Source organism: Salvelinus fontinalis, chromosome 6, assembly GCF_029448725.1.
Source record: "Salvelinus fontinalis isolate EN_2023a chromosome 6, ASM2944872v1, whole genome shotgun sequence".
Taxonomy (NCBI): Eukaryota; Metazoa; Chordata; class Actinopteri; order Salmoniformes; family Salmonidae; genus Salvelinus; species Salvelinus fontinalis.
In genome coordinates, this window is record NC_074670.1 from 40946882 (window position 1) to 40957086 (window position 10205).

General features: G+C 40.7%; 1 long non-coding RNA gene across 1 annotated transcript; it reads left to right on the forward strand.

The window, feature by feature from the left end:
* Positions 1 to 6005: 6005 nt before the first annotated feature.
* LOC129857841 (uncharacterized) lies at positions 6006 to 9772 on the forward strand. Its single transcript, XR_008759952.1, has 2 exons — positions 6006 to 6080; positions 6197 to 9772. It is a non-coding gene; the product is annotated as an uncharacterized LOC129857841 (long non-coding RNA).
* Positions 9773 to 10205: the final 433 nt, after the last annotated feature.

Below are 10205 nucleotides of genomic sequence, written 5' to 3' on the forward strand. Positions count from 1 at the left end.
CTTACAGCCTGAATTTAAAATGTATTCAATTGAGCTTTTTTGTGGTGATGCACTGATATTACATTTTTGGCCGATACCGATATTCGATATTTTCCTTGCCCCCAAAAAACGATACCGATAACCAATATTTAACATTTTAGAGGCCTTTTAAGCATTCTAGTATAGTTAAATAGTTAACACACACACATGGACACAGCGGTCTAAGGCACTGCATCTCAGTGCAAGAGGTGTCACTGCAGTCCCTGGTTTGAATCCAGGCTGTATCACATCCGTTTGTAATTGGGAGTCCCATAGGGCAGCGCACAATTGGCCCAGCGTAGTCCAGGTTGGCTGGGGTAGGCCGTCATTGTAAATAAGAACTTGTTCTTAACTGACTTGCCTAGTTAAATAAAGGTTACACACACACACACACACACACACACATTTTGTTGGCATTTACGTATGTCCTCATTACCAGTAAAACACATTTTTTTCACTTTCTGTGCTGTTTTGTTGTTCATTTGTTCAGTCATTTCATTCTCAACCAGGATTGCATCATACATGTCAAGCAGTGAAGTTTCAGCTCTGTCCGTGGCCTCTTCCTCGGTGCACACTGTCACCGCACCGTTTCCATCTTGTCCAGCTGTGTATGTAACATTTCACGTAAACCCTGTTTCTTTCCTGCATCAAAGTAACGGTCCTTGTACATAGCATTGAGCATGGTGGCGACACAGTAAATAGAGAATGTCACCAAATCGCTTGTTCACAGCCTGTGTGAGCAGTTTTGTTGCCGGGGAAAACTGTTGTCAAGGGCAACTGTTTCATTCGCCATTGTGGGCCATCTTCACTCCATAGAAACTAGTCAGCACTAACATCGCACACTAGCTGCTAGCTAACTGGTTAGCTTAGCATTGACAAAGTCAGAATAGGCATGTTCACTCCACTGTTATGTGACAGAATCGGTGGCGTTAGAATTAGGAATTAGAATACGAATACTACACTAAACAATAATAGAAACACAACATGTAAAGAGTTTGTCCCATGTTTCAAGAGCTGAAAAAAAAGTTCCCAGAAATTTTCCATACGCACATAAAGCATATCACAAATTTTGTGGACATTTGTTTACATCCCTGCCAGTTTTGTTGAGCAGGCGTTTCAATGCCAATGACAGAGGGTATCACGTCTGCTGCAGGCGCAGTTGATTAGCTTATTACTCGAGTCAGTTGTTTGAATGGAGCTAGCTAGTGTGTTCATGTTTCCAAGTTTCAAACATGTTCTCAAATGCCATTGAAATGGCAGTAGTGGTATGACAACCAGCATATTCATGAGCATGCAATACGACTTTCCTCAATACGAAATCCTCAACGACCCACTGTGCTGTCAGACTCAGCATGCTCATGGAGCTGATATCGCTGGTCCAAATGTCAGTTGTGAAGCTAAAAGCAGTGACGTTATTACTGTGTAACTCTGGTAGGGCCGCATCTGAAAAATAGTACCCCAAAAAATAAGTATACCGGTGCTCGACCAGTCGGCGAAAGCCAACATCACCCACGACAGAGAACGGTTGATTGTCAAGTGCAATGAATTCCATTATCTTGGCGTTAATGTATTTCGGCTTTGAGTTGTCTCGCTTAAATGTCCTTACTCTTTCAAATGACTACTCGACTTGTTAACTGATCGACTGATCGATCCACACAGCAGACATTGTGGGCTAGGTTAAGAATGCTGTGTTAACCTACGTTATATGCAAAGATGTTCTCATCTATCTCTGTTACATACATATCATACATATCTCTGTATGCACGTTAGCTTTGACATCGGTTTTGCACATCGGCGTTAAACTAGACATTGGGCCGATACCGATGTTGGCATTTTTAGCTAATATCGTCCGATTCCGATATGTTCACCAATATATCATGCATCCCTAATTTTCTGTCAATAGCATACACACAATACCCCATAATGTCAAAGTGGAATTATGTTTTTCGAAATGTTAAAACATTTATTAAAGCTGAAATGTCTTGAGTCAATAAGTATTCAAGCCCTTTGTTATGGCATGCCTAAATAAGTTCAGGAGTAGAAATGTGCTTAACAAGTCCCATAATAAGTTGCATGGACTCACTCTGTGTGCAATAATAGTGTTTAACATTATTTATGAATGACTACCTCATCTCTTTGCCCCACACATACAATTATCTGCAAGGTTCCTTAATCAAGCAGTGCATTTAAAACAGATTCAACCACAAAGACCAGGGAGGTTTTCTAAAGTTTTTCCAATGCCTCACAAAGAAGGACATGTATTTGTAGATGGGTAAAAAAAAAAAGCAGACATTGAGCATGGTGATGTTATTAATTACGCTATGGGTTGTGCATCTATACGCCCAGTTACTACAAAGATACAGGTGTCCTTCCTAACTCAGTTGCTGGAGAGGAAGGAAACCGCTCAGGGATTTCATCATGGGCAAACAGTTTAAGAGTTTAATGGCTGTGACAGGAGAATACTAACTACAACATTGTAGTTACGACAATACTAACCTAATTGACAGAGTGAAATTAAGGAAACCTGTACAGAATAAAAATATTCCAAAACATGCATCCTGTTTCCAACAGGCACTAAACTATTACTGCAAAAAATGTGTCAAAGCAATTCACTTTTATTCCTGAATACAAAGTGTTATGTTTGGGTCAAATCAAATACAACACATTACTGAGTATCACTCTCTATATTTTCAAGCATAGTGGTGGCTGCATCATGTTATGGGTATGCTTGTAATCGTTAAGGACTGGGGAGTTTCAGGAATAAAATGAAATGGAATGGAGCTATGCACAGGCACAATCCTAGAAGAAAACCTGGTTCAGTCTGCTTTACACCAGACACTGGGAGATGAATTCACCTTTCAGAAGGACAATAACCTAAAACACAAAGCCAAGTCTACACTAGTTTACCAAAAAGACAGTGAATGTTCGTTAGTGGCCGGAAATCTATAGCAAGACCTGAAAAGGGTTGTCCAGCAATGATCAACAACCAATTTTACAGATCTTGAATCATTTTTTAAAGAATAATGTGCAGATGTTCCACAATCCAGGTGTGGAAAGGTCTTAGAGACTTACCCAGAAAGACTCACAGCTGTAATCGCTGCCAAAGGTGCTTCTACAAAGTATTAACTCGGTGTGAATACTTAAGTAAATTCTATATTTAATTTTCAATAAATTTGCAAACATTTTTACAAACACATTGTCACTTTGTCATTATGGGGTATTGCATGTAGAAGGATGAGAAAAAAAATGAATTTAATACATTTTGAATTCAGGCTGTAACACAACAAAATGTGGAATATGTTGAGGGGTATTAATACTTTCTGAAAGCACTGTATAAATGACTGCTCAGTACAATTTAAAAACGTATATTTTCCAGAAATATTTCAGCGCAGAATGCGTATATTGCCAAGCTGGAGAGCACTCTTCAGCATCAAAGGTATTTATCTTTATAGGTGTTACTGCTTTCTACTCACAAGGTGACACTATTGTCAGCTTTGTTTCTCAAACATGAGACCATGGAGGGCACTCATTTGTTATCAACATATTGTTTATTCAGATGAACCCGTTAGTATTAATGGCACCTTGTGACTCTCTGCTGCTCCCTCCCTCCGCTGACACTGTCGTGTTCAAAACAACTGGGAACTCGGAAATCTCTGACTTCCGACTTCAGTGCGTTCAAGACAACTGGGAAATGAGAAAAAAAACGAGATCCGACTAGGAAAAATCATTTTGAACTGTCACCCAATTCGGGAATTCCAAGTTGGAAACTTAGTCATCTTTCTAGAGCTCCGACTTAACGACCAGAAGATCACTGACGTCATGATTTGGCCTTGTTTCCCCCCCCCCCAATTGTCTTGAAAGCACAATGACCATCAGATGCAGGTACCATCAGTCCAGTAAAAGAATAAAGCAAATTATTTAAATTTATGCTCAGCTGTGCCTCGCAAGTGCTACACCAATTGATTTATTTTGTTATCAAAGCTGGAGTTTTGAAATATAATATGGTCTGAGAATAACAATATTGGCAGGCCAGGCATATAATCAATATGCTGTGATAATGTATTAGGCCTACTGCATACACCTCATTTTTATTATGTTAATGTACATTTTTCAACACAACTTAAAAAATATATCTTGAAAAGTTTGGTGACCACTGGCCTAGCTCATATTAGCTTTAGCTGCTGTTTGGTTTTGCCCTGCAGTAGCACACCAGTCTCACCTGAATAAGCCAGGAAGGCTTGTGAACATTATGTCTGAGTGAGCATTTCCATAATCTTTCTTCTTGGGTTCTATGAGAATTAAATGTGACATGCCATGTTATGTGATTTCCCCTCAGGGCAGAAAACATTGAAGTGGATGGCAGGGGTCTGTTTAGGAAAGTATGTGAACCTTTTCAATTCAAATATGGTTAATTTTGACATTGAATTATTCCACTACAAATGCTTACTTTGTTTAATATTAAATTAGATGTTTACCCTGAATCCAAATCATTTTTTTATGTTTGTGCCAGTAATGAAGGCTACAGCATACTGAAACGGTCATTGGTTTTAATGATAGAAACGTATGTTTGTACAAACTGAAGTCTTCCTCTCCATTGAACAGCCGGAGATCTCTGTAAGTGTCCAAAGGCTGTCCTTCATCAGTCCTCCACAGGATGGCTGTGTAATAAACATGAAGGGAGACAGAGAGCTGGTTTCAAGCGCAGGGCGCAGCAGGTGTTTATTGCAAAGGACTACAGGAGGAGGCAGGTAGCTGGGTCCAGGGGCAGGCAGGTGGTCATACACAGGGGGTCCAAAAAAATGGAAACAGTACAGGCAGGGAAAAGGCTAGTAACATAATCCAGCAGATCAGGCACTAGGTAGATAACAGGAAATCCGATAGGCTAAAGTAAAGGCAGGGAATAGGCAAAAGGCGTCGTTAGTGAGGCAGGCAAAACCTATCATACACAGGAGGCGTAAATGGGGTGCAAAGAACTGAACTAAATGGTGTGTGGTAATGACATACAGGTGTGTGAACAGGTAATTCGAATTCAGGTGATTGGCATCTGGAGAGTGAGCTGCGTTCAGGGGATCTAAGGTGTTTGAGAGTGTGAGCTGCGTTCAAGGGATCTACGTGTTTGAGAGTGTGAGTTGGTAGCAGAAGTTGCAGGGTGGACGGGTACATCTGCTACACCACTGTACACACACACAAATAATTGTTCTATATAGTGCCAAATAATGGTTCTTTGGTTTGTAACTATAGTGGATCCCTTTTTGTTGCTGTTCCCTTTTTTGAAAGTTCTAAATGGAACTTCTGTGGTGCTGTAAATAACTTTTTAATAAGGGAAAAATCTAAGAACCTTTTGAAGAACCATAAAGTTTTTTTAAATTCTGGTTAGCCATATTATATATTATTGTATTAATTCACAAGTTGAATCAGGTGTGCTAGCTCTGGAACGGCTGTGGATCCCCGAAGAGAGAATTGAGAACCACTGATTTAGTCAACTGTTCTCAATTGACATAAGGCCTTGCAATAACATAACACAACAGATTAGATAAACTGGAATGACGCTCTCACTCACGGTTGCACAAAAGAGCTGTGAGCAAACCACGTCCCAAAGTATTCTAATGAGCTACCGCCCCTACATTTTAATTATCGCTAAAAGGTTAAAGAATCCTTTTCTGAACTGCAAAAAAAACAATGAACGGTTCAAAGAGTTCTTTAAGTCATTATGGTTCCACATATAACCATCACCCTTACCAAAGAACCCTAGAGGAAACCTCTTGTCTAATTGTGTACTCTACTCATAGACAGTCAGACAGATAGATACCCGTGGAGCTGTTCACTGCTAACATAACAGCACAACGCTTCAATGGATTCAACTTCTGGATGTTTCCGTTTGTGGTTAGTAGACTCTTCTATGAGTCTGACTGTAAGCACTATGTGTGAGTTTTAGCATATTTAGGGTGTTGCTGAACTTGTGGTGTATAAATTCTAAATATTGTATCTTTAGGTACTGTCTTAGATCGATTGACCAATCAGAACACCCTGGTCAACCACTCAGCTCGCTCGGTCACTGTCAGGTATCACTTGTTATAATCAGATCATTATCATAACCTTAAGATTTATACACCAGTGTGCCTTGACACAATAAAATAACTTTGATACCTTGCATTATTTCCTCCCAACCATCTGGCAGAGCTGCAAATGACCCCTAACCTGCCTTATCGTAGGGACACAGGGTGGGAGACGCCCATATTCAAGCCCCCGTCGGCCTACGGACACCCCTTCATGTCCTCCCTGTCCATGTCCTCTCTGGGGGCCACCTGCCCTCCACCGTAACACCGCCAAGCACCAGCCATCATGATGGCACACGGAGACATCTCTGATCCACTTCAATGCTCTGCACGAGTGACTTAGCTGCAGTATCAAATCACTTGGTTAATGGTTAACTTAATGGTTAACTCTTCACTGTGGAGAGATGAGCTGTGGAATAGGAAGTATTGGTCTGAAATTGAATCCACTACACAGGGTTAAGAAGAGGTTTGAAGCTGTTGGGTGTGTTTGTACTGTTGCGTGTACATTGTCATTTTAATGGCTACATACAGTATTATTTAATTGGTTCATTGAAGTTTGTCACAATAACAAATACATTTTTTAAACAAAACAATCAAATGGATCTCACAATATAGAATTGGCCAGTAAGACACTGAAATCACAAAATCTGTACTGTAACTACTATACCACTGAGTCATCAATCATTAACAAACCACTCATCTGATTGGCATTTTTAGAGGCTGTGATTTGCAGTATAATTCACTGACAGCCACAGTGAGTCCAACTGCCAAGCATTCCATTAGCCCCCAGCATGACTCACCCAGGACCAGCTTTGCTCTCTCTGGGGTGTCTGCTGCCTGTCCCCCCCCAGGCATTGGTCAATTAATCATAAAGGCACCATGTGAAGAGCTGTGGGCAGCAAAATTGTGTTATTTCTTCAAATAGCTTGCCTAAAATAGCAGATATGATACATGATAACAACCTCAATGGCCACTTGATTGGTTTGAGCCCCGTGGGCAGGAAATCTACTTCTTATGAGCATTTTGCCTTTTATGAGCATCGCAACTGCTTTTAGGATTTATAGAAAGCTGTAGTTTGCGGGTAACATTACATTGCGGGATGAGTGTTAGATTGGACTGCCTTAGTAAGAGGGCAGTTATGGAGCATATTGACTCAGAAAGCTACACTTCCCTTCTCAATCAGCCATCTGTTACCAGTGACCTGCTACCTTTCAGGGAAAAAAATATAGGAGACCTTGGAAGCACATTATGATTATTTCCTGTGGTTTCAATGTTTCCTTAAAGCTTTTAAAAGACTTATGATGAGATGGAATAATGACACCCTGAAGTCAGTCGGTGCTTAACCAGTCATGGAGGGAGATGGGCCCATTCATTTACATGTACGCAGGCATTTCTGGGAGGGAAATGAAGCATGATGATGCACAGGAAGCATGGATCTGATCTGACAGAACAAAGTCTTCTGTAGGCCGATGAACCCCCAAAAAATACCTTGATTGTCTTATTAGAATTCAGTCTAAAACTATTTTTCCTGCCAAAACACAAAACTATTATGTACAGGTCCCTTGGCAGAATTTTTCAAAGTACCACCTATCCTCAATTTGGACACATGCGGTTCTTTTCAGTGAATTGTGCCCAAAAATCTTTTGCTGATAATTTGTTTTCTGCCTATGCACAGTGAATTAAATGTCCATTCACATTGATTGGCAGCTGATTTTCCACTTAAAATGAGTCATGCTAAATACCTGTGGTGTGCACCCTGTGATGAGTAAAGTGGAGCCACAAGCTGTGCTCTATATTGGACACACGTACACATAGTACACAAACATAATCACATGCACATGTGGCATGGATATATATCTCCCCACCACCCCAACACATGTATGCATACATACACAGATACAGTTGAAGTCAGAAGTTACATACACCTTAGCCATACATTTAAACTCAGTATTTCACAATTCCTGACATTTAATCCTTGTAAGAATTCCCTGTTTTAGGTCAGTTAGGATCACCACTTTATTTTAAGAATGTGAAATGTCAGAATAATAGTAGAGAGAATTATTTATTTCAGCTTTTATTTCGTTCAACACATTCCCAGTGGGTCAGAAGTTTACATACACTCAATTAGTATTTGGTAGCATTGCCTTTAAATTGTTTAACTTGGGGCAAACTTTTCAGGTAGCCTTCCATAAGCTTCCCACAATAAGTGGGATGAATTTTGGCCCATTCCTCCTGACAGAGCTGGTGTAACCGAGTCAGGTTTGTAGGCCTCCTTGCTCGCACACACTTTTTCAGTTCTGCCCACACATTTTCTATGGGATTGAGGTCAGGGCTTTGTGATGGCCACTCCAATACCTTGACTTTGTTCTCCTTAAGCCATTGTGCCACAACTTTGGAAGTATGCTTGGGGTCATTGTCCATTTGGAAACTCATTTGCGACCAAGCTTTAACTTCCTGACTGATGTCTTGAGATGTTGCTTCAATATATCCCTCATGATGCCATCTATTTTGTGAAGTATGATCTTTGTCCCCATGTGCAGTTGCAAACCGTAGTCTGGCTTTTTTATGACGGTTTTGGAGCAGTGGCTTCTTCCTTGCTGAGCAGCCTTTCAGGTATGTCGATATAGGACTTGTTTTACTGTGGATATAGATACTTTTGTACCTTTTCCTCCAGCATCTTCACATGGTCCTTTGCTGTTGTTCTGGGATTGATTTGCACTTTTCGCACCAAATTACGTTAATCTCTAGGAGACAGACCACGTCTACTTCCTGAGCGGTATGACGTCTGCGTGGTCCCATGGTGTTTATACTTGTGTAATATTGTTTGTACAGATGAACGCGGTACCTTCAGGCGTTTGGAAATTGCTCCCAAGGATGAACCAGACTTGTAGAGGTCTCCCATTTTTTTCTGAGTTTTTTTTCCATGATGTCAAGCAAAGAGGCACTGAGTTTGAAGGTAGGCCTTGAAATACATCCACAGGTACACCTCCAATTGACTCAAATTATGTCAATTAGCCTATCAGAAGCTTCTAAAGCCATGACATAATTTTCTGGAATTTCCCAAGCTGTTTAAAGGCACAGTCAACTTAGTGTATGTAAACTTCTGACCCACTGGAATTGTGATACAGTGAATTATAAGTGAAATAATCTGTCTGTAAACAATTGTTGGAAGAATTACTTGTCATGCACAAAGTAGATGTCCTAACTGACTTGCCAAAACTATAGTTTGTTAACAAGAAATGTGTGGAGTGGTTGAAAAATGAGTTTTAGTGACTCCAACCTAAGTGTATGTAAACTTCCGACTTCAACTGTACATACACTTGGTGCCCCTATCTCACTCAGAGGTGACAGGCTACAGACTATCATGTTGGGTTTGGCACACCCTGATCTGTTTCACCTGTCTTTGTGCTTGTCTCCACCCATCCTCTAGGTGTCGCCCATCTTCCCCATTATCCCCAGTGTATTTATACCTGTGTTTTCTGTTTGTTGCCAGTTCGTTTTGTTCGACAAGCTTACCAGCAGTTTTCCCCTTGCTCCTGTATTTCTATTTCCTGTTTTCCTCGTTGTGACCATTCTGCCTGCCCTGAGCCTGCCTGTTCTATACCTTGTCACACCACCCTGGTTTACTGACCTCTGCCTGCCCTTGACCTGTCGTTTTGCCTGCCCCCTGTTCTCATAATAAACTTTTGTTACTTTGACACTGTCTGCATCTGGGTCTTCTCCTGAATTGTGATAGGGTTAGGAAAAACCTTATCCCCTCTTGCTTCTGGGGTAAATCTGTTGTAGATTTAAACAATAGGAACTTTACTTTCCTACTACAGCTTCAGATCTAAATTAGTCAGAGGTCCCCAATGTGCCAAGCAGACACAAAATCGGCAATCTAAGGGACGTAGGCATAAGGCCTACATATGGCTGACTACAGCTTGATGAGCCTCTCTTAGGCCAATCGTTGAATTACCCCCTCATGGAGACGTGTTTCATTTATATTCAGCTGAGATTGAACAATGCCTTAATTGTGTTGCACAGATGCACAGAGTACATTATTCGCTTCACAACAAGACATGCAATAAAGAGGAGTTGAAAGGGAGTGTGTTAAAAGCATAGTCAGACAAAATAGTTAGATTACTAAAA